This window comes from Oxyura jamaicensis, chromosome 2, assembly GCF_011077185.1.
Source record: "Oxyura jamaicensis isolate SHBP4307 breed ruddy duck chromosome 2, BPBGC_Ojam_1.0, whole genome shotgun sequence".
Lineage (NCBI taxonomy): Eukaryota > Metazoa > Chordata > Aves > Anseriformes > Anatidae > Oxyura > Oxyura jamaicensis.
The window spans coordinates 120,205,320-120,232,855 of NC_048894.1; the positions used below are offsets into that span (position 1 = coordinate 120,205,320).

Consider the following 27,536-nt stretch of genomic DNA (forward strand, 5'->3'; position numbering starts at 1 on the left):
CAACAAGCATTTAATTATATTGTTTTCCAATGTGTAAATATAAATCAGAATGAGACCTGAAACCCGGAAGAAAGAAAGCAGATGAAATGATTTAGAATTAAAACTCTGGATCTAGATGTTTCTGTTTTGGTATATCAGAGGGATCACTCATGTTTTTTTCTGATCTCATTTTAATCTTTGAACAAGAACTGGAGTGGAATTTTGGCTGCTTGTTCTTTTCAGTTATTATTTTATTTATATTAATAGAAGTGGGTTAGGTATATAATAGAAAATAAGATGTCTTTCATGTTAAGAATTTGTAATGTAAGTAAAAAATACAGAAAAAATAACAATATGACGGAGTAGAAATCAACTACTTCTGTAGGGTAATATACAGGGTAATAACCTTTAGCTGTCATTCTTACTGCCTGATTTTTAACAGCTTTTTGTGGAAAGGCTTAGAGTTGCAGGTCACAGGAAAAAAAGCATAAGCTTTAAAGAAAGTTTAAAATTGTAGATTGTAGATCTTAATGCTTTATCATAGATCAACTAATACAATAAATCCTACAGTAGTTATACCATCAGTTAATGACAAGATTAAACACGATGGCCTGGATGGTTCTTTGACTCAAGAAGGCCATAAGTCTTGGAATGGGAATGATCCATCCTCAAACACTCTGATTTTTGCAGTCATTCCATTGTATTCTACTGGAGACACAATACTAGGCTAAATAGGCCTTTGATTTTATTCTCTACAAACTGACATGGTCTTTGATTAATATCATACAGCCTGTTCTCACCATGTCCTGATTCTTCTACCATTCTCACTTTTCCTTGCACTCCCCACTGTGTAGCCAATATCAGCAAAGATTACCACCTCACATGAGTTTTATCTAATATTGCTTCCTATGATGCTTGGATGTGAATGGCATTTGATAATCTCTGACTCCATTGTAAATTAAATTTAAATTAAATGCAGCTGTTTCTGTTAAAGTGAAAGACACATCTGTATTAAATATAACACAACTTCATCTGGCTTGGGCTGTCAACACTTCAGTAAGTGTCAGATGGAAGATTCATATGGTTTGGTCTTGTCACTGACTGTCGTCCATTTCCTAAAGCTTTTGAAGTTTTTTCAGAGAAGTGGGCAGGAATTGATTTAAGACATTTTTAAATAGTTAAATAATGACTTTCCTCTCTCCTCTCCCCCACCCCCCCGTAAAGTACATGGCTTGATGAATTTGGATAAAGTACTAAGGTTATCAATATGCAGGTAGCATTTGTTTTTGATGGTGGCATCTCATGAGCACTAGATTAACCAACAACAAAGGAGGCAGTTGGAAACCAGTCAGCCCCAAACTTACAGCCACTCATGGGAAAGACCTTTTCTGGAAGTTGGCACATGGGTGTTGCAGCTGTGAAAGCTCAGTGTGTGAGTGGCTACAGGTGTTGGCTTCATTTCTTCTCCACATATATTTGTAGGAAAAGGGACTATAATGCCAGGGACAGGAGGAGGTTGTGCCAAGCTGTTATAGAAAAAGAAAATTGCTTGTGACATAATACAATCTGTATTGCTTGTATGACAGTTATATGGTGTTCTGGAGAATTGTGTTTATGAATAATAATGGGGGTTCTGGCAATGTTGGTGGTAACGCTCAGTGGTGAGTCAAACAAAGGGCATTTTGTTTCATGTTCATATCTTTGGTAGGCAGGCATTTTGAAATCCTATAATCAGTGTTTTCCTTTTCTAGTTTCAATTAGATCCTTCTTCCAGTCCTGTGTGTTTGTTTCTCCTGGTTTAAGCCAGATTATCTCACAGTTTTGAATTAAGTGTTCTTAAAGTTATTCATTAAAATTAGATTTATTAGGTGGGCAATATTGACCCCATCTTTTGGGGAAGAAAAAAAAAAAAAAGGTAGGCTTGGAGAGGAAATCTGTCTAGAAGGATATTTTTTCACAAATGTTTTATCAGAGGTGGCAGTCAGGGTTACTTGCAATCTCTATATTTTACTGATGAAATGGTGCAGTCCACTAATTCAATAGATTAAAAGACTACCTTTTTTCAGGAGGAAAAAAAAATAATAATCTTTTGGCCAAATCTATTATATTTTCTCTTGGAGAGTTGCTTCAGCACTTTTAAATCTGGCCTTGAAATCCTTCAATTTTTGAACAAATTCTCTCTGGTGTTGAAGTGATGTCTCTTCTGAACCCCTGTCCTTACTAGTTCTTCTCTGCTTGCCTGCCTCCTGGCAAAAGGAGGGATGTGGTGTAAAATTCCAGGTGGCATGGGATCAGAGGAAACTGTGAAAAAGGGAGCCCAACCTGCTGATCCTTGTCACGGTGGTCCTGCAGCAGAGCTGGGACTGGCATATTCAGACACTTGGCTGTCCATTCCCCTTTCCCTAGATCCTGAAATGAAAGATTTTACTAAAAGACAGGCTATAATCCTTTCTTGTATCATTTTAGACTATTTCTCATTCTTTTTGGCCTACTTTGTTCACTTGGTATTTTAAAGTGAAAGATCCTAGAAACAATCCCAAAATAACTAGTCAAAGTCATGTGACATTTACAAGAGATTGTCTGGAGGACAATACAGTCTTCAGACAACTTGATGGAATTTGGATTCCTCTGCAGACCTTTCTTTTTATTTCCATAAATAAACAATATGAACCATGGAAAGCTGAGCAACTTTCCAATACAGACTTCCATTCAGGAACAGACATCTTAAAAAACTAAAAACCCTAGACCACGAAAAGGATAATTCTGCCACAAATAGCCCACTGTTTGTCTACAAATTAAATAAAAATTGCTTTTGCTTCTCAGACTGGATGGCATTTTACCTTCATGTTTAACAGGTCTGTTTAAGTAATGGTAAACAAAATAATTTAATATTTTGTTAGGTATTCTGCACTAATTTTAAGTGTATTTGGTTTTGTCTTTGAGAAGGACCTGTGCCTGATATTTCACAACAAGCAGCAGAGACAAGAAGCAAGCGGGGATTCATGTATCTATCAATGTTGGATTTTCTCCTCATCTTTCACAGCTAAAATAGACTTACAGCTTGAAACACAAATTAGTGTCACTTCTAGATTGTTGAAACTGATATATCAGGAGATTCTTATTAATATTAAGTATATCCTTATAGTAAAAGTGGATCATTCTTACTGAGGACAAGTTTGAGCTGTTCTGTTAGTTTCCAGTCTTCAGTTAGATTTTCTTTAATGTCTAGCCCATTCTCACAAAGTAGTGGCACTTAGTATTTTTCATTAGGAATTTTCTTTATGTATACAGAATTTCTTGGTATTTGCAAAGTAAGTCAGCTTAACTTGTGGAATTTCTCACGAAAGGCCTATATGTCTTGACCCATGGTTTGCTGCTTCAGGCCTTTTTCATTTCTCACATGACTTCTCCTTAATATTAATATACTTCCCAGGTGATCATTTACCAAATTAGCTCTCTAATCCCTCCTTTTTCTCTTACTGCTTGTGTACAAACAATTTAGCATCTTGTCTTAGGGAAATTCCTCCCTCTCTCCACACACAAATTCCTCAACTCTTCAGTCCATCAGACTTCATTAACTAATTCACAAAAGTTTTCCCTGATGAAATCTAGACCTGTATTTATAGGCCTGTCTTTATTCTTCTGTTTCATAAAAACTAGGTCAACCTCTGGTTAACTCATGCAAGGTGTGGAAACAGATATCACAAAAAAACATCACTACAATAAAAGAGCAACTCTAACATATTCTTATCTCTTTCCAGTTCAATGGCCGCCTGATGAAAGAAACAGATTTATGCTGACCCTACCTGTGATCTCTAGTCTCTATTGAGGCAACCTGTCCTGCTCTACTCACGCCGGGTGGTGGGACATGGTTCCTGTAGGAGATGCCACTGCCTTGGCCAGTGTGATGGGCTTTGGCTTCCAGCACCAGGCTTCTGCTGCTAGTCTGCACTTGCCATTCCCTGGCAACACGTTACTGGTTGATTCTCTTCTAATGTTTTTCCCTAGATCATTTGGAACCAACCAGTTTAAAACTATGTCTCATTTTATTACTTTAAGGTATGCCATGTTTTTTAATGTGTACTAAGACTATGTTGACTGCATTTTGATTAATGATAACTAGTATATCAAAACAGATTCCTGCCAACAAAGTTAAGATAATGTGAGGGAAATAAGTACTGAGCAAAGACGCTGACAGGTACTTCAGACTTTACATAGGTCAAGAAACTTTTTAATTATGCTGTTAAAAATAAAATAAAAAAATCCTTTTCAAACCTGATTATTTTTTGTGTCATCTATCGCATGCCAGAAAAGAAGTAGAATATAAGCCCACACATCTGTTATCGTGGAGCTCTGTCAAAAGCTGTGATGATGGTAGTGAAGCACTCTGGGTGCAGAGAGGATACACACACCTGCAGCAGTGTGCTTGGGATCCCAGCCCCATAGGAGACCATGGCATGTGAGACTGCTCAGCAATCTCACCTGTCTTACCAGTGCAAAACAGCTGAATCACCAAAGAATCATCAGTAGGATTTACAGGAATAAAATTTATTTATAATGTAATGGAGACACTACTAGTGCACTTGTTTTCCATTTTGATCAATACCACAGCTGTCTAACATTGTATAAATGCTTTTTAAGATATATTTTTAGGTGTTATCCTATTAGATTACAGGATATATGTGCCATTTTTAGATTATATACCTCAAGCATAACAGACACATTAGCTAACACATGACAGATAAAACTAAAATGGTAAGAACTGTGAAAACTTAGAATAAAATTGAATATGCATAACCAGTAACATGTGGAAATCTGCAATGTAAGATTAATAGAAACACTTATTTTACCTCTTTGAAAGTTATAAAAATATAATAAAATTAAAAATATATATATATAACGTAATAATAATAATTGAGTCACTAATTTCATGGCCAGAAAGTTACCAAAACCTTTTGTTGGTAGGCAGGTTATTCCTTTTAATATTTAACAACAATCGAACAACCACTTTTTTCACAGCATTAAACCCAGAGGAACTCTGTGGTAGCTGCTTTTGAGAAAACACATGAAGGTTAAGCCAAGGCTAATATGATGGTTTAAGAGGGCAGCTGTGCAGGCAAGAGTTCATCTCTCTGCTTCTCTTGGCTTGGCAAAGTCTTTACATGCATAGGTTAAAACTAGCCTTATTCTTTTAATTTTGTCTCACAACAAACCTCCCCTAGTAATGTGAATAACTAGGAGTGCCTAGAGAGGAGCCTCCTGTAATTATTAAGACCTTTTATAGTGCCTTAAGATATATAACATGTTGCACCAAAGCATTTTGCTTGACTTGATGATGAAAATGAATATCTCTATACAACCCTCTTGCTTCCTTTCAGCATTCTTCTCCCACAATTCTGGACTAAAGTAGAGTCAGCTGTCGCATATGAGAGCCAAAATGTATAAAGGTTTTAGTAGAGAGGACTTAAAAGAAATCTACTGTTTGGAAGCAGAGTTAGAAGTTTTGGTCTAGAATGGAAATATAGTACAGAGTACAATGATGCTTTGCACTCTTTTCACATGTATATTTTTGGAAAATCGGTAACGTTGCTGGGATATGGCCAGCGATACGTAACATAAAAGGCTATATGTTGTGAATTATAACAGACATGAGATCCAGAATGTCTACTGGCAATGGAGTATATTATTACCACACAGAGCTTTATTGAAAAAGTAAACTGCAGTTTTGATAGTGGATTCCTCATTCCTGGATGTATTGACTGTATTTATTTCATGGAAGAGATTAATGGAATATTTAAAGAGAGATTTTGCAGCCTTCATCCTTGTTGGTAGATGCTTTTGTCTTTCTGTCTTAGCTTGAAGCATCATGTGTCTTTCAATGGAGCTACTTGACAGTTGACATTTTCTGCTTTTACTTCTACTCCAGCTACTAATTGCATATTTACAATCCTTCAATCAAGAGGAAAAGAGAAACAGATTATAAAAAAATTCAGTCTGTCAAGCAAACCATACGTATAATGAAACATCCACTCATTAAGCATAGAGAACTTTTACAGCTTTAATAATAAGTGTTATAAAGGGCACAAAGGTATTATTAATTCTGAAGGAATGCAGGACTGGAAAAACAATAAGTCATTTTGACAGTTGCTATGAAAAGTATTACCAAATGTTATGTTTACTTGACTAGGTCCAATTTATAAAACAAGATCCATAAAAAATCCACAGCCTAATCAATTGAGACACCCTGTAACAAACCACAGCAAATGGAGTGAATTTCTGATATATTGATTAATGATGGAATTGTGATCATAGATTTTACAAAATTAAGATAATTAGTACTGTGAGCTGCTTTATGCATTAAATTAAACATTATGGTAATTAATTAAAATGATAGAATGATGTTTTAACAATTTTTTTCCTAAGTTAAGGAAAGTAATATATCTGAATGTGTGATTATCTTTCTAAAAGGAATTCACAAAGCTATGTTTATTATGCCAATATATACAGGAGCCACTTTTTTTACTTTGCTGTAATAACCGATTAACGTCCTCTATACATCTCTCAAGAAAATTAAATCTGGGGGACATAAGAAATTTTGCTCTGTTTTTGAGTGAGCCGGTTGCAATTCTCAACATAATCAAGCAGGCTGACAGTATGTATGATTATATATGATATCACTCTGCAGGAGACAGTTCCAATATTGTATTTCCACTCTTCCATTCATTATTGGCAAACATGTGCCTGGAACTCATTGCAATGTTACAATTGGCATTTTGAAATACTGTGATTTCTTTTTCTTGTAGTCAGAACTTGGATTCCCCATAGGATTTAGGCAGACTGCATTGTGTTATTCAGTACATGTTCATGACTTCCACTAGTATTAGGAAGAGCTACATGTATACATTCAGAGTAGAATATATCCCATAGTGAATTTCTGAAAATATAACATATAGTTACTTTAAAACATGAGGTTAACGAAATAGGAACAGAAAGACAAGGAACAGAAAACAAGCAATTTAAAAACCATTCAGCCAGTAGGTATGATCTTATTCCCACTCACTCCACGGTAAATCATGAGTTACTTAAAAAAAAAAAAATTCAATGCAAGTTGACATAAGCCTGGTAGGAAATCAAACTTGAGCCTTTCCTGCTCAAAAACCTGAAATATGTTTATCATTTCAGAGCAGCCAGTGTAATATATGCATTCAAACAATTAATTAGGATACAAAATGTTCGTTACAACACTGTAAATGAGTGTGGCAGTAATAACAGTGCAGTAGTCTGGGGCAAGCAAAAATGGCTAACTGGTGCTCAGGGCATCATAACGGGACACACAAGCTCAGTTTCCGGTTCTACCAAAATAGTGCTGGCCAGTCACTTTCATCTCAGAGACTCAGTCTCCATACACTTAAAATGGGGATACTGATACTTTAAGAGTTTTGATATCTACCAACAAAGAGCAGGGGGAATTATATCAATACAGTTTATCAGTTATATCGGTTGGACAGAGACACAGCAACCGGAGCACAGCCAGCTCCTGCAGAAGCACAGGCTTCTAGCAATATCCCTTCAGGTTGAAGGCACCCACAACCACCACATATGCTACTTATACCTGTTTGCATGATGCTTTTCTCCATTTAAGAAATGGAATAAAATCTGCCTTCCTAACAGTACCTGGTCCCTCACCAGAGGAGGGTTTAAGAAAGTATGTTCAACTGATCTTTCATGGGCAGCTGCAAGCTATCTTTGGTGCTGCACAGAGCAGATGTGTCCTGGCCACTTCCAAAAGCAAGCTGGAGAAATGAAAATTAGGACCCTCAGCCAGATAGAATAAACCTTTGCCAGAGACACCCAGTCAAGGCAATATTTTTTTTAAACTTTTTTTTTTTTTTTTTTTTTTTTTTTCCCAGAAGACCATATCATCATCCTGGGAGCAGAGGGTGCTCTCCCTAAAGGTCAGGACATGCCACTGCACACTGCCAAAGCTTGGCTGCTTGGAGGAGAAAGCACTGAGGTTCAAGAGGGTTCTTGAAACACGATGTTAAATCTGGAAAGCTTTTGGGCTTCTGGATGCTCCCAGTAGGTTGATGAATAAATATGATGAAACATAACAGAAATAAAAGACCAGAAAATGAAATCTTAAAGAAATCTCTGACTTTTTACACAGCTCCTGTCAGAAAAGGTCGTCTGTTTTACAAGCCAGAGAATGCAAAACGAGAACGTTTGTAACTATTTGTAAATAGTGACAAATTTATGTAGCTGATTCAACATGAGGAAAAAAATAACCCTGGAAAAGAGTTGCAAAACAATCTGAGTGACTTATTTTTTACATTTTAATAACTTTTAAAAATGTTATTCCATTTAAAAATTGATCTAAATTTGCATTAGATATATTTTGCAAGTAAACAAAGGACATCAAATTAAAATAAAATATTTCATTTGAGTTCAAAAAAAATGTTTATTTGGATTCAAAATATTATCTTCATTTCAGCCAGAGAATCAAAAAATATGTGGTTGTTTTTATAGCTTTCACTATAAGATCATTTCTGTATTTCTTTTCTGCCTCATTTCTCATACTTTCTAAAAAAAACACTCATATAATTTTTCCCTTAGTGATATATAATTTTTTGATGTTGTCATAAGGTGCCATCCTCTTTTTAAAATGTTAATTTCAGTAATTGGTTGTCATTGTTATTATTATTAGTAGTAGTATTGTTATTATTATTGCTTTTATGTAGCATCTTTCCAATGTAACAATGTCATTTGTAATGTCACTATTTTCCTTCTTCCTGTTCTCTAAAACTATTTATTTAAAACATACTTCCTCCTCTTAAACCACATTTTTGTTTTTAATATTTAAAGTAAAAATGACTGAAAGCTAACAACAACAGTGAAATTTTCCATTAGCTCTGTTTTGGGGATTTTTTTCAAATATTCATTGTATAGTTTGTAAAGTTAGAAAACCATTAATAACTGTAAATAACAACTGAAATCAAATAGTTTGAAGTTCATAAGTACTTTTTCACTATTTTTTTAGCCCTAGTTATCTTTTTCTCCTGCTTCCTTTTTTTTTTTTCTATATCTATTTTTTCTTCCTTCTTTTTCCTTCTGTGAATCAGAAAGGTCTATCTGCAATTTAGATTTATTGGAATAGAGGTAAAAAAGAAAAAGAGCAACTTTTCACTGTCAGATTTGTACAAAGGATTCAGTGCAAGTGAAAGCCAAGTTCTTTCCCATTTATCTCTTATTCTTTTTTATCTCTACTCACTTTCTCTCTTTCAGTCCGTTCCATCCCTCTTCCTCGCCTTCCTTCATGCTTTATTTTTTTTTTTTTTTTTTTACCTTCTATCCCTACTTTTAGTTTTCTTAACCATCCCTCACACATCCCTCCTTATTATCCAGGGACCTACTCAGCCACAGAAGGTGAAAGAGAGAGACAGTTGCAATGAGCAAGTTGATAGATGATTTTCAGCAATATTTTACTTGAAGTGTTTTAATATTTTCAGCCAAAAATGTTCTCATTCTTTCAATTCTTTCAAAATAACCCTTGAAGTGTTGGTGTTGGTGGTATGTACAAATATTGTTACAGAAGCCAGCCAGAGGATGGAAATGACCTTTAAAATGGGAAGAAATTTTTCTTTCATTTCTGACTCTTTCCTGTTTTCTATTTGCTCTGAATTTTCTCATTTTCTTCTCCTTTCACATCCTTCTCTTCTCTTAGGCTACTTCCCCCACTTTTTGTGGGCTTTGTTTGTTTGTTTGTTTTGTGTAGTTAATGTACATGTACCTTTAGTGGTAAGGCTTATAATGTACTTCAGTAACCAAATTCAAAAAAGGAGCACAAGAATTAAGTTGAGACACTTGGTACCTATCTCAACTCCAGAAAACCATGGAAGAAATTAAACAAGAGAATATGTGGGAAATGTGTCAGCACAGCTGCCTACAAAACCAATCTCTCAGCATTTCAGGATGCTGCTGTACAACACCACTGTTTGTGGGGTCATGACAAAGGGTTGTCTTGATGTTGTGATGGCTCACATGAATGGGAAGGTGCTGTGGAAACTGTTGATTCCCGTGAAGCCCTTTTTGCTCCCTTTTTGCAAAACTGGATCATCATGTTCGTATTCCTCCAGGATGCAGGCTTGCCGGACACAGCTGGGGCAGAAGGGAGGGTGCTCTGCAAAGCCCTGTGCTGGCATGAGAGAAGGTGAGCATCACCCAGGGGTTACTGAAGGAGTATTTAACTGACCTGCATATGATCTGCATATGGACCCACACCATTTCAATTCCCATGTCAAGTTCATACTTTGGGAAGAATCGTATATACGCAAAAACTTCTGTGCACTGCAGCACCAGAAAATGGAGACAGGAGATACAGCATAGCATTATCTGTGTTACAAACCAAATCAGGAAGTGCCGAAATATCTCTTATAAATACACTTCTTTGGGAACAGAATCTGCAAAATGGATTCTTTGAAAAAAAGATTCAGACATATGCTCCCTCCTCTGCTAACTGCCCTGAGAAACAAAGCTTCAGATGTCAGCAGAAAGTTAATATATAGTGTTGGGAAACCTTAGAGGAAGGTTGTCGAACAAATTCCTTAAGGATTTTGACCCTATATGAGCTTGTATAATGTTGCAGGAGGAAAATGAAAAAAAAAAAAAATCAAGGAAAAGATAGTGAAACAACTAATACCTGTCCAAAAGGAAAGAGAAAAATCAATATTCTAGATTTTATATATATATATATTATTATTTTGCTTGAAATAGGTTTCAAGAAAGGGAATCTTAACTTTTTCTCTAGATCTCCTCTTATGAACACACTGGAAGGAGACTAAGAGAATTATTGACCCCATGACCTTTCCTTTAGATTTTATTTTTGAATGCTTTAGTGAGGTATTTGACTGTTTTTGTCCTTCATAGTTTCTGTTCTAAAACTATTTTACAAATTGCACACAAACAAGCAGCACATTACAATCGTGCAGTGACCATGACCACAAAATTAGGTACACAGCACACACCCATTAAAATGTTTGTTTTCTAAGTTTCTTCATTAGATTTAAGGGTTTATACTTCCCTGGCTGTATAAATCTGGGGACTTCACATTCCATAGCTGTTGCTCAAACTGTTCTAGTAAATCCCATCTTTACAACCTTATTTCAAAACACCCTTTTAAAAACTGAAGTCTAGATTCTTTAGCTGTAACTCTTTCATGGGTCCGGTTTTGTACATCACATAAGCTGACTGCTCACAGAGATGGACTCAGCCCAAGTTCAGACTGGAACAACCACAGAAGTCTGAAGAATATCATCTTTATTCCTGTTTTATGTAGACAGTTTATAAATACAGATGCTGTGTGTATTCTCTGAATTCTCTGCAGTCAGATGAGAGTCAGATTTGGATTTTGTTTGTTTGTTTTCAAGAACTTACCAAGTCAGACTGTTCTTTTCCCTGAAATGTATTTGTCCTGTACATGAAAGGAACTGGGGAGAGGAGAAGCTGGCTGGCATATTCTGAACTACTATATATTGCAGAACAGGCTTCCAGTTGTCAGCGTCTGCACCCTGTAGAAGTATGGTTTCAATTTTACTTTTGAAATCTGAGTCAAGCAATGTTGCCAACACATATTTTTCCCTGTCAAAACATTTCACTTATTCCTGAGTCTGTAGACAGCTTTTAGGTTACATCTTTTCCCCAATCTTATTGAAACAGGATCTTCATTTCTTTTGAAATCATTTTTCATTAGTGTGGGAGCAAAAAGCAGATAGTAGAGCTGATAAGTGGCAGCACCTGGCTTAAAGATGTTCCATCAGCTCTTAGTTTCTGTGTGATCACTTCCGATAATTGGAGAATGAAAACCAAAGCAGCAGTCACATTCAAATCAGAATAGGTGAAGACATTATCTTTTTTCTTCCTCTGCGTGTTTAATGCTGCCTGTGCTCCATCTTGTTCCACTGAGCTGATAGAATATGCAAAAAGCAGACTTTAGGGTTCACGTGCTACCTCAGCAAAAGATTTTTTGAGTAATTTGGTCATGATAAGAATTGGGTCACTAATTAATTAGACATAGCTTATTTTAAAAGGCATATAACTTTTGTATTTGTGAATGAATCATAAACTTATTCCCATATTTGTAGTTACACTAATTATTTTCAAACACACATCTCAATTTAGAGATTTCTGCTTCTGCTATTTACTGTTCACTGGTTATTGTTCATAACATGCATCCAAGTCATATGAACTACATTGTATGATTCCTGTTTCCTATCTGGATGTCTGGCAAGGCAATGAATAATTGTTAGACCCTAAACACACTATGTAATTTAATAAATAAATCAGACTAGATTAGATTATTTATATTTGAACCAGTATGTGTTGTGGGAACAACATGACTGAGGGTTTTTAACCTTTAACAGCAAATAACACTTCTATTAACAGCAATAAAATAGGATTTGTTGCATTAAAGCACAAAAATATTCAGAATCACTTTTTGTATTGTTTGCCAGCTGCTTTTATTGTTTCATTCATGTTTTGGATAACAGGCATCCATAGGTCAAATACCAAGCTCCCCAACAAATTTTAACCATTTGCCTACCACCAGATAGGAGGAGCAGATCTGAGTAGTATAGAAGGAAGATGACACACACTTCAAATCTTCAGCTTTTATTTCTAGCCCAGTTCTCTAACAAGATGAAGCTCAACAGCTGTACTGTTTGCAAGTCTGTGCATCAATGACAGATTAACAAACCTATGTAGATTGTGGGTGGCAAGAGAGCCCAAGAGCACATGTAAACCTTTCTCCTCCAAGGAATGATCAACACTCCCTTAAACTTTTCCCACTCACATGTGTCTAGTTCTATCTTAAAGACTTTCTGTGATGGTACTTTGTCCAAATGTGTGCTCCATTTTCCTTAGCAATTAAAAGCTTTCATACTACCCAAACCGAACCTTCCTGACTGTGATTTTAGCCTATTGTTTTCTGTCCTGTCCAACAGAGATCTAACGTAATTTCTTTTTGTTCCTTTACCCTTTTTACCCTTTTGACATCGGATATCACATCCACCTTCAAGGCTTTCTATATTCAAATATCACTGCCTATTCAGACTTTCCTTGGAGGTTTAGTGGGTTTATGTGGCAAGGTTTTGGTAAAAGGGGGCCATAAGAGTGGCTTCTGTGAGAAGGATCTAGAAGCTGCCCCATGTTTGGTAAGGGCCCCACTGCTGACCAGAGCTGAGCCAATAAGTGATGTTGTTTGCGCCTCTGTGAGAGCATATTTAAGGCAAGAAAAAAAAAAAAAAAAAAAACACTGTGCCACACAGCAGCTGGGAGAGTGAGAGGAGTGAGGAACAGCCTTGCAGGCGCCAAGGTCAGTGAAGAAGAAGGGGGAGAGGTGCTCCAGGCGCCGGAGCAGAAGTCCCTTGCGGCCTGTGGTGAGGACCATGGTGAAGCAGGATGTCCCCCTGCAGCCCATGGAGTGCCACAGTGGAGCGGGGTTCCACACTGCAGCCCATGGAGGAGACCACGGTGGAGCAGGTGGACTTGTACCATCGGAGACTGCGGCCTGTGGAAGACCCCTGCCGGAGCAGATTCCAGGCCGGACCTGCAACCCATGGAGAGGAGCCCACGCAGGAGCAGGTGACCTGGCAGGAGCTGCTGCCTGTGGGGGACCCAGGTTGGAGCAGCGTGCTCCCGAGGGATGGACCTCGTGGTATGGACCCATATGTGGAGCAGTTCTTGAAGAGCTGCTGCCTGTGGGAAGCCCACGCTGGATCAGTTCAGCAAGGACTGCATCCCGTGGGAGGGACCCCACAGCACAGGGGATGAGAGTGACTGAGAAGGAGCGGCAGAGAAGAATTGCTATAGACTGACCATAACCCCCACTTCCCCGTTCCCCTGTACAGCTTGGGGGGAGGAGGTGGAAGAGGGTGGATGGGGGGGGAAGATGCTTTTGGTTTCTTTCCTTTGTTTCTCACTTCTCTAGCTTGTTAGTAATAGGCAATAAATCTTACTATCTCCCTATGTTGAGTCTGTTTTGCCCATCACAATAATTACTGCATGATCTCCTTGTCCTTATCTCAACCCTTGAGCCCCTTTCATCATATTTTCTCCCTGTTCCTCTTTGAGGAGGGGGAGTGAGAGAGCGGTAGTGGTGGAGCTCGGTCGCCCACCCGAGTAAAACCATCACAGGAGGTTTCATTGTAAAGACTCTGAGCCTTCTTTTTGTTCTTCTCTGGATTTTTCTCAAATGTAGGTAGAGAGGTAGAGAGGTAGAGAATATATTTCAGGCTGTCTAACAGGCAATATTCCTGTTTATTCCTGTTTATCCACTCTAATATATTTGTCTTTCTGAATAGTGAGGCATTGTTTAACTTGTGATCAACACTAATCTACAGATCTGCTTTTGCTAGCTAGTTAGGTATCTATAGTTCAGCCTATCTTTGGACAACTGATTATTCTGTACTAAATGTAGTGCTTTGCACCTGTTCCTGTTGAATCTCAATGAGCATACCCTACTAACTTTTAAAACTGTTGGCCAGTTTCACTGGAATGAACTTCAGCTGGTAGAGCTCAGCTGTCACACAGCAATTTCTTACTGTTTTTGTGAAAATAGTCAGCTACAGGGAGGAAGCTGTACCTATGGAGGGGAAAGTCATGGTGTGAGCTGGATGTTTCATAAGTGATAGACAACCAAGTGCAACATGAAGGGAAACACAACTTCATAGAAATATTTGTTTTAAGACTACAGAGATATAAGTTTACCATGTCCTTATGTTCTTGTGTCAGATAACTACTTTGGGGTATTTTCTCATGGTATATCCATCAGTATATCTCACATTCAGTAGTTACTGTTAATCATTCAGCCTTTGTCTGTGGGCTGCAAAACAATGGCCAGTCCAGGACAGTCTAGTTAGAGGAAAATGTTTTCTGAATAGGCTAATCTATTTAAAAGGCATTGAGAGTATGTGCTTTTAAAGGCTACATCTTTAACAATGGTATAAAAGTACTAAATCCTGAGTTGTATCCATGTCACCAACAATCTTTTCATGGTGTTGCAGTATCACGAAAGCTCATTAACTATTGAACTTCTGAATGAATAAAATACAGAATTTCTCTATGCTGCAACCATAGTAGACAAGAATTTTTACTCCACAGTATTCTGGCCTATGAGAGAAAAAATGGTACCTACAGCTATGAGAAAATAAATAGGCAATTTATTTAAGGATAAACATTATTATAACATAGACAGTATGAAATTTATCATATTAAAAGTGAAGACAGAGGATCAAATGAAATATGAATTAAACAGGGAAAGTAAAGATATAATTGTGTATGACCACTACTCCCATTAGCTATTAAACCACAGTGGAAATGCAAAAATAAAGACAGCAATTCAAAAGATTCAAATATCATAGTGTCCTGTGATGACAGATGTCAGAATAATGTAGAATCAATAAGATTGCCTTTTCATAATCTTTATTTAATTTAAGAGAAAATTATATAAAAGTATATTACTGGAATATGAGTATGAAAATATCTTTCTCTCTTGAAAAAAAATGCTGATGAAAAGTAAAATACTCTTATTTGGAGGGATGTTTGTTTGCTTTTTGTTTGTTTGTTTATTTTGCTGAGAAACTAAACACTGAAATTAGTAGGTATCATATTTGGGGGGTTACTTTTTGGGTATCAAGAATTGCTGATAAAAACAGAGGTTTCTGAGAGGAGTTACAGGCCACTTAAAATTATTGAACATACAAGAAGAAAAATATAAGTCAGCTGCAATAAAAGAAAACTGAAGGAAAAATTCACTGACATATGGCAGGAAGTTGAAATGTATGATTTGGGGATTTTAGCTCTTTTTCTTCTGTTTGGAATAAGAAGTTTAATCCCATGAGAATGGACAGGAAACAGAAGTGAACTGGATGAAAATTTTCTACTCCACATTTTCTTTGACAGAAAGATACAAATTTGATTGAACAGATTCTTTTTTCTTGGAAAGAGTCTACCTTCATTTTAAATGCAACTTCCTTTTGTCTCAAAATATAAATTAATTACTCTCTCCATTTTATAGCATAAAAATGAAGCAAGTAATCTAATTTTGCTTTGTTTTGATGAAGAATCAAAACACCAAGCCAATCTTCTACAGCTACAATTCTAATTTTATCTGTGGTTGTCAGCTGAGGTAAGTAGTCTTACACTGTTAAACTTCAGGAACATATCCCAAATGACTTGAGAAAAACAGAAACATATAGCACATAGGACATAAGAGTATGAACAGAAGAAAACAAATTAAAGAAAGAGAAAAAGATAAAGGAAAAAATAATTTTGAAAAACAAATAGCAGAAATAAAAACAATTAGCTTGCTATCTTAAGTGATGGAAATATGAAAAAATTGAATTGGTGGATAGCAGAGCTACACATAATACACATATTGCACAGAAGTACTGATTGCACAGCAAACTTGGGAAGGTTCATATTCTTGCCTAAGGCAGTGAAACAGCTCTCTGCTACCTTTTCCTTGCAAGAAAGGTCCTGAATTGGACATGCCAAAGGGAACATACACCCAGCACCAAACATTCCTTATGTTCATCAGAAAGTACTTAAACATGTCTCTGGGTGCAGGTTCTCCAGGGTATCTACACATGCTGCTGTATCTGCAATAGCTTGTGCCCATATGCGATATGGAAATGCTGGTAAATATAGTCAAGTTAATATGTTAAATAACTATAAGGAGCTATAATCCAATACCAGGTCAAATTCTGCTCTACAGAGATGATCTACTGTAACATAGTATGATCTAAAACACATGATCTAAAACACATACAGTTCACTAGAGACAGTTGATGACATATACAACAAAATCCTGCCTCTGCTGTTCTCTCTTCCTGAAACAGTGTTTCTTGGTTATGTGTTCATCATAGCTACAACCTATTCCCTTCCAATGTGAATGTGAGAAATGGTCACCTTTCAAACTAAGAGCATTGCCAGGGTTTCTTTCTCTATCTCCCATCTAATTCTCTGAGAAGGAAATACACAGCCAAGCTGAGTGGCTCTTCTGTTTGAGATGGCATATATGCACATGTAAAATGTATTTTCAAGCATTATGTTTATTCACCTTGCACATCATGTAAGTGTATATACAAGTAAGTGTATAATAATATATTCTGTTTCTATAGATACTATACATGGTACATTAAGAATACCTCAGAGAGACTTTGTAAGAAATATTAGTACCAAATGACCCTCCTGCTTCCCTACACTTTCTATCCATTGCAGGAGTACTTTGCAAACTACAGGTTTCTAACTAGGCCTTCTGGCCAAACCACAAGGGTGTTGTTGGTTTTGTGTGTGTGTGTTTGTGTTCTTTTTTTTTATTCCGCCATCTATGACCAAACAGAATGTATGATGTTATCTACCTCAACCTCCTCTTCCAAACAGCAACAGCTCTATTGATTTCTGTATCTTCTTCATAAAAATCCTCCAGTGATAAATGCTTACTAATGGCAATTAATTTCAATGCACCATTACTTTTGCCAATGCATAATCTCAATACTTCCTGCTGAAATGCCCTTTTTACCATGGACAAGAAGTTCATATTCTTATTTTTTCCATCCATACTTGTAGATTTTTATCCTACTGCACACCCTTCCCCCACACTTCCTTTTTTATTCTTTTATTTGTTTGTTTTCAAGATGTTCACCACCTAAAGATCATCCTGTGACTGACTTTGATTTTATTGTGTATATGGCTCATCAGGATGTTGTAGACTTAAGAAGAAGAGCTGAACAAATCCCAACATAGTCAGAACACTTTCTCTTGCCCTTGGGCTGGAACTATGCCAGGACAATGCCTATTATTGAATAACTGTAATATAAAATGTATCAGGTCTTTTGAACTGACTGACATGTAGAATTTACCAAAATGGAAACCACATGTTTGTAAAAATTTAAAATGCAGAGGTGGTTGTACTAGTGCTATACTCACATCTGGAAGCAGCCACCTCTCACAGAGGCATCTTCGTAAATCTTTCATGGGGGCACCATCCTAAAATTGATTTTGCGTGGGCTAAAATACAATCAGATGCTCTGAAAAGCACATGACTAATGTAGGAACTTAATATGAAAAAGACTGAGACAACAAAAGGACAGGCATCAAATGGGGGGGAGGGGGTGGCAGGAAAGCAAGTTGTGTCATTTTAGTAAAGAGTGTGTATGAATGGATTTTCTGTTTTTCCTTTTCCTCATGAACTCATTGCCAGAATAGTAGAATTGTCATCTAGTTTGTCTTCATCCAGTGTGAAGTTGTTTGCTGAGAGTCACCAGATTAAAATGTACTTTCCTACTCCAAAGAACTGTTTCCTTTGTGTATTCAAAATCACATCTTCTTTATCAAATGGAGTATGTTTGTGCTACTTTTTCAGCCCTTTAGAGCCAGGAGAGCTGTGGAACTATGAGCAGTACTGTGCTTTGGTTAAACATAGTCTGCAAAATTACTAGCTATGCCCCAACTTCACAAACTTTACTGCTGGTAGCACAGAAGAACTGTGGCTTGGCATCTGTAGTCCAGGGGGATATGAATGCATTTAGGGAGTAGTGCTTCTGCGAGGCATGCAGCACAGAAGGTTGATTCATTTCAGTGACTACCAGAATAGGAAATTCTTCAACACTAAGGTTGAACTGGAGTTAGAATTTCCTGGTCTTCACCAAAGTATTCTCTGGGGTTCTGATTTTGCAAATGGGGCTTAGGTATGTGAGAACACAGAGCAAAGAACATGTTATGTATTTCTTTCTGAGTCTTGGTTAGTTTTCTGAAGAGATTCCTGGAGTGGAGGTATCAGCAGGAAGTAAATGCCATATGGATTTGAGCTCTGAAAAAGAAAAATGGGTATATCAAATTCTGCAATAAGGAATAAATCCCATATTTTTATAAAGAGTGTTGACAAAGTTGAAGAAGTAAGCAGCAGGTCAGGAAAAGGTTATCCATGCCCTTGACTGGATATCCCTCAGAAACATGACCCTCTCATTACACAAGTGGGAATCAACACTACTGCCAGAATTCCAGCTTCAGAGAGAGAATCTGAGGGAAGCAAGTTCTGGTAGCATCACACGGAACCTCACAAACTTGAAGGTAGCTCTCTAAGTAGCAAAAGAGTTTTAGCATTTCTGCTTTCTCAGCTGTTGAAGACGGATTCCTGCCAACAGGGCTAGCAGTTGGAAAATTATAAAAAAAAAAAAAAAAAAAAAAATAGTAATATGCCCCTTTCAAACAGGTGCACTATGCCCGTAGCAAAGAGAAAGACACATGAGAAGAAGTGTGCACAAGGAGGCATTAGAAAAAAAAAGGCCTGAGCTACAGAGACTGAAATATCTTTACAAAATGGCAGGCAGCCAGAGAGCTGGAGGGTGGGGGGATGACTGCTTTTTCTTATTTTTTAACATTTTTGATTGAAGACGCTTGATTCTGATTTCAGCTACGTGGTTACATATTGATGCTTAAAATGTGAAATCAGCTGTTATTCAGAAGCTGGTTTAACAGGCTAGGGAGGAATGTCTGCCAGCAGAGCTAAGTTCAGAAATCAGGCACAGGTTTTCTGCCAGAAGAATTGCAAACCAAGAAACCATAACAAAATACATCCACACCAGACAGCATACGTTGCTGCAGACCAGATCTCCATTAAAATATTTTCTCAAAATAAAACAGGACTATTTAGGTACATTTTAAGTTTTAATTTAATTTAAGAGAACACAGTTTGTATTCTATTTTACAGACACTACAATGCTTTTGGTGGATGCCCCTATTTCTGCCCTTATGTGCAACTGAAGCTCATTATGCCTACAGAATTCTAAACCAAAACAAAGCTGTATGTATATGTACAGGAACAAGCAAATACTTCTGTCAAAGGATTTGGCCTTTGCCATAACACCCATGAGTTTACGGGGTGTACATGCAACCATCTGTACCTTTCCCTGAAGTGCTTATCTGTGTGATCCTTCAAAAAATTAAGTCTATTCTTTGAGTTACACAGATACATATTTTTCACTCACATGTAATTGGTGTTTAGAAAATAAAAGCTGTTATTCTCAGTTCCTGTCTCTCAAACAATTTAACATTTTCAAAGAAAATATATACTTTATAAGTGAATCCAAGATCCCTCTAACTAAATATGTTCCATTTTTCTCACATCTTGAGAATTTTATTCTGCTTCTTCATTGACAAGCATAATGGAAAAAGTGGCACAGCAAGAGCTCTGCTTATTATTTGCTTTGATAGACATAACTGGGAGGGGATGTTCTGAGCTCCAAGCATTTGAGGTAGCCATTTTAAAAGGCAATATTTACAAGGTAGCTCTCTCAACCAGAGAAAAGACTTTCAATACAAAATTCCTAATGTTCTTTCCATTCATTCCCATTTATTTTTACTGTGAGTTTATTCTGTGATGGAAAATAAATAAATAAAGTCACACAGTTGCAATTTTTAGGTTAGAAATTTTATGTCTGATCTCATTGCCTATAGTTTCAAATTCTTCACATTTTCTGACAACGCACATGAAGGTTTCTCACACAGAATCAAATCTTTTTGTCACAATCTCATTGCCATAATATCATCACCTTTGGCAATCATGTCTGACAGTTCATGAAAATGCAGATTGCCTTCAAAACCTACAAACAAGGAGCCCTGAGATGTCAGAGCATCCTTAGGGCAAAAAGACAAATACAAAGTTTATTGTTCTTCAAGTGGTCATATCCCTTTGGCATTTTTTTCCCAGTCTTTCTCCTCTCCAAACTTTTGCACACACTCAAGAAAAGAAAGATGACATTTAGCAAAACAAACATTAATATGCAGATTTATTTTTTTTTTTAATCCTGCTTCTGGATTTAGATGCACTCAAGGTAGGTAACCAATTAAACTAACAATTTCCATACCTTTTCTGACTCTCAGATGAGATATTTTCCTCAGATTGGAGATTTTTTTCACATTTGTTTTTCATATCCTGACCAAATATTTATAGGGAAAAAAAAAAAAAGAAAATAAAAATCTTTTAGATAAATCATTAAAAATAAAAAAAAAGGGGGGGGGGGGGGAGATTCAAGAGTAAAAAAGACTGTAATATATAAATAAAATTGGAGCATTTAGGAATCATCTGTCTATATTGTTATACAATTGTTAGGTACTGTTAGGGAAGAGCCCATGAGAAAACTAAGAACAATAATTGCCTGATACGGTCTACGCTATCCAGACATGGATGATGCCAAGGAAGATAAGAATATGAAATCTGTAATGTATACAGCAACTACAATATAAAAGTACATATCAAACCACACAGATTTCCCAATAGCTCTTAGTCTAAGGCTGAAGTGGATCAGTGGTAGATTCACTTCTGTTAGTGTTTTTCTACTTTCACAAGGGAAATATACTTCTTCCAAAAGTCAGTCTTAACAAATGAACAAAGTCCACATAATTTTTGTCTCCTGAAGATACATAAATGCTACTGACTAATAATTGTGTAGTGGGTCAATCACCAGCAATGTGTAAACACCGAAGTCACAAGAAGGTTCATTGGAACAGCTAAGACGTCAGTATAAGAAATAATTCTGAGGAAGAATATATAAATTAAAAAGTCACTGAGGATCAGAGGTTGTAGTTACTGACAGGTATCTGATAAGAACCAAGATAATCCTCTCATCAGTCATCTAATTGACTACATTCTAGTGTATTAAGTCTTCATTGATGAGGGTGCTGTGTGTTTAGAGCAGCTGTTGTAATCACAGATAAAAGAAAAACTAACCCTATGACTGACTCAAGTTTATTGTTCATTGGCACATTTGTGTTTCTTAGTGTTGAAGTTGAAAAAGATTAAACTTAGAGGCAGAGAATGAATGGGAAATAAAAGGAGATGGGAATAAAGATGAAAACACCAGACACAGATGAAAAACTACAATTACTTTAGCAATTAATTCATTATTAAAAACAAGCAAGTTGCTTACAAAATAAAGCAGGTCTTCTTTGCTCATGTCATATTGTTGCATTGTAAGAGAGTTAATAAGAGGGTTTCAGGATTTCAGAGAAAAAAAAAAGATAAACAAATATTATTAAGCTAAGGATACTGAGGTGATGAAATAAAAAAAAAAAATAGATCAATTATTATTAAGTATTATGTCATTGTGTATAATCATGCTACTTGTTCACGACTGGAGGACAACATAGTCTCCAGGGTAATTAACAAAAATGTAGTAATGAGATGAATTCCAATTGCCCATATATGTATATAAATCTTTGAGAGTTTCTTCTGAGTTACAGATTACAGTTACATGCCAAAAAAAAAAATAATAATAATAAAAAAATAATCCTGTGAAAATTATTTCTGTATTATAAAAAGGTGCACTGAAGTCTATGTACATATCCTTACAGAAACAGGACCAAGATCACACAGCCACCCAGCAGGAATATCAGAACTGATCCAGTCTGCTTCATCAGATCTTAATTTTTTTTAGCACTAATCTTAATGCAAGCAGTAAGCCTTTCCATTCCTCTCAATTCTGTTGTTGTGAACTTCATTCCAATAATGAAAATTAGTTTTGCAATCATAGTGATAATAAACACTTACCATAGACTCTCACAAGTATTCTCAACAACCTTTTTCAGAACTTGACTTCATCAGGGTTTTTCTGTGGTAATGATATAATAAGGGCAAGGTAAAGTGTTGAAATAACTCATGCACCTGTTTTCAGTTATGGTATTAACAACTGTCCAGTTTAAGACTATTCCAGAAGACTTGAAGATAGATCACTTTTCCATTTCAGTGTTTTCCTGAGAAAGTACAACCTCTCAGTATTTTCTTGGGAACTTCATTTCTGTTTAAGCAGTTCTAGGAGAGTTAGGAGAGTTCTAGTTCTAGAAGAGATATACAGCACCTAACACATTGTGAGTAGTATAAATTACCAGTGTTTTGCTATACATGACAGAAGTAAGTCAGGGATTTTTCTTGAGGGCACACTGATGTATTCATAAAGGATAAATTGTATTACTTTCAGAGTAAATCCTTTTTCTTTTTTAACTAACATACAAAAAGGCAGAGAAAGTACATGAAGTTAGTAGAGAAGAGAAGAGAAGAGAAGAGAAGAGAAGAGAAGAGAAGAGAAGAGAAGAGAAGAGAAGAGAAGAGAAGAGAATAAAAAGTGTAAGAAAGAAACAATTACTTCTATTTCATGAAAAGTAAGTAGACTAAAATTTTATGGGCCCAATTAGATTTTTGGATGAGACACGGAAACTAGTAATTTAAAATATTTTTTATTTGTATATTTATATTTTTACATACTAGGCTGTCTTGTAAATTCTGTTGCTTGTACATATATTTCTATTTGCATATGACAGATACATCTCACAGACTCTTAAAAGCAGGATATTTATCTGGATAAGCAGGATATAAAGTAAAGCTGATCAAGCAAACAGATTTGCTAGCTTTGAAGTGAGCCATTTTATGTGACAAAGAATGAAATGTAATTGCAAGTGAATCTTTGTAAGAAATGAAGAATAGATCTCAACACTAATAATCAAATTAGTCCAGTAAGTTCTCCAAAGAATCATTTCAGCAAAGGGTAGGTTTAAAATGAAGATATGAGACAGAAATAGTCAGCAAAGAGAGGACTGAGAGATTTATTGAAAGAAATAAAAGAAAAAAACAGTGTTTTAATTAGCCCAGGGTAGGAAAACAGACTGGATAATTTGTTCCATTAGGAAGCAGGAGAAATTCTGGAGATATAAAACCTACAGAACATTAAAACTTTTAAATTTTGTAAGGCTAGCAAGTCTGAGCTGGCTAAGCAAAGCTTTGCATTAGAAAATATCTAAATAGAGTTTTTAGTAAAAAATAAATAAAAAATAAAAATGGATTACAGTTGGAAATCACTTGTCTCTTTTCAGTCTTCTGTACACTAGAGAATACACTAGAGAATCCTTGCAACACAACACATTTTACCAAGTGAGTTTCTATTCTTCCTCCTCATATATGTATTTGGCTCTTTAATTTTCTTGAGAGAATAAAATACAATAACAAAAACAGACCAAGTAAAAAGCATCACATTAAAATTTATTTACTCTTTTATAAGTATTAGAAAATACAAAAGCCAGAGATTAGAAATCCACAAAAACACAGTATAGCAAACCTTAAGGATAAACAGCAACTTAGCAGTATTAGACATATCACCCTCTCCAGATTTCCCATGGCATTTGAAATGAATAAACACTGTTTAAAAGCAGAGGAAATTAGTAGTGTGAAGTATAAAGAAGAAAATTAACCCATGTGAGGTATGTCAGGCTGAAGATTTAATTTTTTTAACACAGAAAATATATAAAATAACTATCACATAAAATGATAACCCTCTCAGCCTCCCAAAACCCCTAAAATCCAAGGAAAATCCTTCCATGGAAAATCCTTCCATAGTAAAATAATATTGTCAATATATTTTGTTTTGTTTCAATGAAAATATATTCTTAATTACCAAATTTAATTGAAAAAAAAATCTACTATGTGGAATATTTCTCTTTTAGATGTCTAGATAGCTATAGTCCAGTAATTAAATATATATATAGATATCATCTATATTACAACATTTCCAAAAGGTCCTAAGTTGTCCCAATTCTTGCTTTTCTGTCCATACCACAAAAGCATCTGTCCCACACAGTATTCTCACCTCAGAGAAAAAGTGCTTAGGATATCCCATGGAAACCAGTGGGATAATGAAAGTTTCTCCAATGAACCTTTCTACATGGACTAATGCAGAAGAAGTCAAGTACTTATCAGCCCTCAGATTTTCACTGAACCATTTTTCCATCATTTACCCGATATATTTTTAAGAGGAAGAAAACCAAAACTTGGATGCAACCACAGAAGAGGATTGCTCTTTCTAGAATTAATGAATATTTGGATAATAAGATACATGTCTCATTTCTACTTCCACAACATTAACCCCTCGGTACTTCTGGAACCTGACTACTGTCTCTTGGCACATTCCCAAGTTGTAACATTTTGCATAAAATAAAAAAGTTCCTCTTTTTTTTTTTTTTTTTTTTTTTTTTTTTTGTGGTGGTGGTTGTGTGTTTTCTTCCAGACTTGCCAAATGTATCAGCTACTTCCTTGACTCCCATCCAAAGGATGTTCAAAGACAGTTGTCAAAATATTAGTAGAGCTTAGCTGCTCCTAAGGGGTTAAATTTGCTTTTCTGAGCAGAGCCAATTTTATTTTGTATGTTCTGTAGTGCAGTGAAAGTTAATTCATTCTAAAGCACAGAGCTTTCCAGCAACATTGTTAATATTATAATGTTCCTTTGCTGCACTGTCCTAGCTAGTTTATTAGATGAGAGAAAAATACAGATGTGCTGACAAGCAAAGTTATACCTACCCACACTGGCAAAATATTTATTAAAATTACTTTGAATCATTTTTATGCAGAATTATAAGCTCCTTTAAGATTCTGATGCAGTTATTTTGATTTTTAGTAGTATAGTTGATTACATTTGATGTAGGCCAGTTGTTTGTTTGTTTTATTTTAATAAAAAGGCATGCTCTTCTGACTGTGTGATTATAATTTTTCTGTTCTTTGAACTGTAGTAGAATTTCCTGAATTGAAAGGCAATTGGGTTAGATGGGTGGTACATTTAAAGATACAGAAGATATGAATATACCAAAATGGTAACACAAAGACAGACATTATGGCTATTTTTTCCAACAGAAAAGAAAAAGAATTCTATAGTCTTGAGTGATTGCTGGGGAAAATACAAAACCTGGCTGATCCCACATGCAATAGCTATAATGAAACAAAAATCATGAAATTTCTCTGCAGCATGAAGTGAGGGTTGACAGCACGCTGAAAATCTAACACATTTATTGGGCAGTCTCATTGCTATCTTTGCTCTAGCAGTCAGATAAAGGAAGAAACAGTTTATTACAATATACAAAGGGCTCCAAGAAAGTTGTCTCAGTGGGTTAACTTTAGCTGTAGACAAGCTGGGAATAAAGGTACCAAGACAAGATTCAACACTCTTTCTTCTATTTCACTCAACACAACACTGAATTCTAGTGGCTTTTGCATTATTTAAAGCTTACTTTGTGCCTGTATCATGCTGACTGTTTAGGTTGTCCAGAGATGCTATGAACCAGTTGATTCCAGGTGTATTTCAAGGCCTTATCTGAGTTCTAAACACATTTAGAAGAACATCATTACTATAATATCAATACATCTGAAAACCAACTAACACTCTGTCAAATCTGAAAAACTATCAGGCTTATCTCCAAAACAGTGGTTGTTTTGGCCACCAATGGCTGGGTAAAACACACCACTAAAGAAAGCACAGCACAACCACCACACTTTTCAAAAGTCCACGTGAAGTGAGATCACAAGCTCAAGTGCCATAGTTAGCAGAAATGGTCTCCACCCAGCTGTCATTCTATCTGAGGTCAATGCCAAAAACATGGTTGGCTACAATAGCTGTGCTATCAAAAAGACGGAAGTGAAGCCAGTCAATACTGGAGGGCATCTTGAAAAATGAAAAGTGGAGTAGCTGTGGTGGAACTTCTTCTGTGGCTCAGTTATCTTTTGACAGGCCTCCTGGCTGACAGTAGCTAAAATAGTTTTACAAATATTCTGTGTTCCTGTGTCATCACTGTCTTTGGAACATAAATCGTTGTTCTAGCACCTCTAAAGAATCCGAGGTCCCGTGCTTCAAAGTTCAATTTTAAGGCAATGTTCTTCTTGTCTTTCAGATTTTGAGGGTTCAGACAGATGATTTATTTTGACTGCTCAGGACAAAGAAACTTGGGTAATTACACTCAAGAAAAATTCAACAAAGATTAAAAGCTTCTAATATACGTAAGACACACAACTTTCTCAGTTTCTGAACTGATGTAGATAGGAATGAACCAATGTTAAAATCATAAAAATAATTTTAAAAAATGTAGTAATAGAAATAAGAGTTTTTTAAAAGTACAAATGTGTTGGAAATCAGATATGCTCTAAAATTTGTTTGCAGTCTTGTAAGAATTATCATTATCAACAGTAAGGAACTGTTCTTTGTCCTCAGGCATTTGTAAGTATAACCATAAAAACAAATAAGCACAGTATTTCAGAAGAGGAGTAAGGTGGTTAATTGCAATATAAATATAATACAAACTGAATGAAGACCATGTTGTTAGAGGAAAAGTCAGAAGAGTTGACAGCAGAGACTCTCTTGAGGAAGAGAGCATGAGATAAATAATGCCAAAAGGTAAATACAAGGATAAGAAAATCCAGAAAGGGACACTTTAGTGATGTGGCTAGTGGAAGGCAGATGATGCTGTCTCTCATATAGGATATTTGAGTAATAAGTTTAAAATACTGCATCTGAAATTACACAAAATTGACAAGCTATTCATTATGTTCCTGGAAAACCTCTCTCCTTTTTTTTTTTTTTTTTTTTTTTTTTTTTTTTCAGGTTTTAAAGTTTCAAAAAAAATTTTTTTTTTTTTTAAACAAAAAAAATATTTTTTTTATTATAAAATAGAAAGAAAAAAAAAAAAAAAAACAT

The 27,536-nt window shown here is 35.9% G+C and overlaps 2 long non-coding RNA genes across 2 annotated transcripts in view; both read right to left on the minus strand.

The window, feature by feature from the left end:
• Positions 1–4,181: 4,181 nt before the first annotated feature.
• LOC118163102 lies at positions 4,182–11,544 on the minus strand. The gene is made up of 2 exons (XR_004748851.1): positions 11,410–11,544; positions 4,182–5,928 (listed from the first exon to the last, which is right to left on the minus strand). It is a non-coding gene; the product is annotated as an uncharacterized LOC118163102 (long non-coding RNA).
• A 5,798-nt stretch (positions 11,545–17,342) lies between these two features.
• LOC118163101 overlaps positions 17,343–27,536 on the minus strand; it is a 34,506-nt gene continuing 24,312 nt past the window's right edge. The window contains exon 2 of the long non-coding RNA XR_004748850.1: positions 17,343–18,844. This is a non-coding gene — a long non-coding RNA (uncharacterized LOC118163101). The remainder of the gene's footprint in view (positions 18,845–27,536) is intronic.